The sequence below is a fragment of the Alosa alosa genome, chromosome 9 (assembly GCF_017589495.1).
Source record: "Alosa alosa isolate M-15738 ecotype Scorff River chromosome 9, AALO_Geno_1.1, whole genome shotgun sequence".
Taxonomy (NCBI): domain Eukaryota; kingdom Metazoa; phylum Chordata; class Actinopteri; order Clupeiformes; family Clupeidae; genus Alosa; species Alosa alosa.
Genome location: NC_063197.1, coordinates 9,297,597 through 9,300,379, shown reverse-complemented (window position 1 = coordinate 9,300,379; position 2,783 = coordinate 9,297,597). Strand labels below are relative to the sequence as shown.

Genomic DNA, 2,783 nt, shown 5'->3' with positions numbered 1-2,783 from the left:
CAAGGCACCTGACCCCTCACTGCTCCCTGAGCGCCACTGTAGCAAGTCAACTCACTGCTCTGGGTTAGCGTACTTCACCTCATGTGTGCTCATTGTGTGCTTCATCTCACTCTGTATTCACTAATTCACAGATGGGATAAATGCAGAGACCAAATTCCTTGTATATGCAAGTATACTTGGGCTATAAACCTGATTTACATTTGTTGTTATATTTGTTGTTGTAATTCCAAATGATACGTGTCATTCCTTGCAATACTGGAAGAAATAATTTTCTTAATTCTACCCTCTCCTCCTGTAATCAACTTTGCAGTTTTCTCTGTAATTAAGGGGGCAAATTCAAGGACTATTATAGTTAATGTTGTCATGAGCATTCTCTCTCCCTGGTAACAACCTTAATTGATTCAATTCTCTGCCACTCTGCTCACTCTCTCTCTACTCTGCCTAACGAGCTCCACCTGGCTCCGCCCTGCTCTGCTCTAATTACTCTGCCAGCTGCACTGCATTTCTCCACTAACCTCTCCCAGTATATAAAGCCCTGTCAGATCGTCTTCAAACCTGGACCAGTAACCTGCCTGCCTGTCTGTCTACTCTCTGACTCCTACCTGTGATTCGGATCCTTTCTTGACTGCCTCCCTGTTCTACTGCCCCGGTTATCCCGACCTGCCTTCCGGATCTTCTCGATTACTCTCCGATCTTCAGCCCCCCCGGTAACTCGAATCTGCCTTCTGTCTCTCACCACGTTTAGTGCCTAGCCCTGGTCTGTACTACTGCCTGCTGTTCACCTTGCTGTTGTGTGTGTGTGATTCCCCAGGCCTCCGACCACCAGACGAGCGAGCCCCGACGCGTCACCACCCTCAGCCCGAGACGCCGCTCGATCACTGGGGGACACACACACACACACACACACTCAGCACCTTGGACTGGAACCCCCCGGAAACTTGGAAAACCCCAGAGCCCCGAGAACCCCTGGCACTCCTAGCACCCCTGGAACCGGAACCTCCAAGACCTCACGTTTCTCTCACTCCTCTTCCCCCCTGAACCCTTCAATAAAAAGACTCTGAATTTGAACTTGCGCTCTTGGGTCGTCTTCTGTCCATGACATAATGTGCTGACTAACTGGCAAGTACCTCCTAACTCAGACTAGTTTGTATCAATCCTGGACTGTGGTGTCTGTTTTTAAAGCATTAAAAAAATGTTAGGATGACAAATATTGTTGTCTGTAATTCTGGGGGGAAATCCAAGGACAGTTATAATTAATGTGCTAACTACCTGGGAAGTACCCCACAACATTGCTGTCTGAAATTCAGCGACTGATTCAAGGGAAATAAAGCTAACGTGCTAACTAACCGGCAAGTTGATGAACTAGGGTACATCAGACTATAATATTCATATTAAAATGAATTACTATTGAATGATTGTATTCCTGTATGTATTAACCCTCTATATCCCAATAGAATGTTAGAACAATGCCTCTGATTCCTGGAAGTTCCAGGAAAAAAAGGCAATTTCAGTAATATTTTAAATAATGCAAAATAACTTAAAGTAAGGCAAAGTGTCATGCAAGTTACATTCATATTAAAGGTCAGAAACTGCTTTTTAAAATGATATATAATTCATTGCCAATTATGTATGCACAATTTCCATAGACTGCCATTGATCTGAATGAAATGATAGAAATTGTGATATGATGACAACTAAAAGACTAAAAGAGAAGCTTTTCAATCTTAAAATATCATCTAAAAATATATGATAGACCAACTTAAAGGAGAATTCCGGTGTGATATTGACCTAAAGGGATCAGATTCCAAAAATAATTCAGTGGAAATGCATGGATTCCAGTTGCTGCTACTGGAAGAAACTGGAATCCATGCATTTCCACTGAATTATTTTTGGAATCTGATCCCTTATCATACCTGTTCATTCTTACTCGTTGCTCGACTTATCGTGACTAAATTCAAGATGGCTGCAAACGCTAAACTTCGTGAAGATACTGTCTGTATAAATCGTCTTGTAAGTAAACTACCAGTGCTTTTTCAAAGTTCTCAATGTCTCGTTTTAAATGTCAGGGCCCTCGGAAGTCTACCAATGAAGTGTGGAGATACATTGAGCCTCGTAAATGGGTGTAAAACAGTGATTTATTTGCATGGCTAGCCCGATGCCGAAGCACCACTATTGAAAAAAGCTGTTGGTAGCATCGGCTAACTAGCGCCAGATTTTGGAGTGCAGGGGACAAGCCGAGATGGGCTATGAGACATAAGTTCACACTCGGTATCATGTTTCAATACACTTTAGGTCAATATCACACCGGAATTCTCCTTTAACTATTACATTGCAAAAAATATGAAACTGTTGAGTAGTTCAGGGGTTAATATTTTTTTATCTAGTCTGCAAAGAGCAGCAGATGGAATTTTGTCATTTTCATTTAGCGACTACCATTTCAGAACATTACAGCAGTTAGAATAGGCCATTATTAGTGATGAGACCATTACGTTGATACAACACAATAAAATAATAGTAATATAAATACTACTACTACTACTACTGCTACTACTACTACTACTACTACTAATAATAATAATAATAATAAAGGTATTGTTATTATAAAAAACAGCAAGAAAGAACTTCCGACTAAAACCTTATTATGTATTTATATATATATTTTTATTATTATATCAACAGTATTATATTAATTAGACCGAAGCAACACAAACCTAACAGATTACATTTCATTAACTATTCAATAAACTATAACATACCATGAAATTCATGAAAAAATGGTGGCA

The 2,783-nt window shown here is 40.2% G+C and overlaps 1 long non-coding RNA gene across 1 annotated transcript; it reads left to right on the top strand.

Annotated features, from left to right (window-relative positions):
- The first annotated feature begins 665 nt into the window (after positions 1–665).
- LOC125300560 lies at positions 666–1,068 on the top strand. The gene is made up of 2 exons (XR_007194582.1): positions 666–707; positions 812–1,068. It is a non-coding gene; the product is annotated as an uncharacterized LOC125300560 (long non-coding RNA).
- The last annotated feature ends 1,715 nt before the right edge of the window (positions 1,069–2,783 follow it).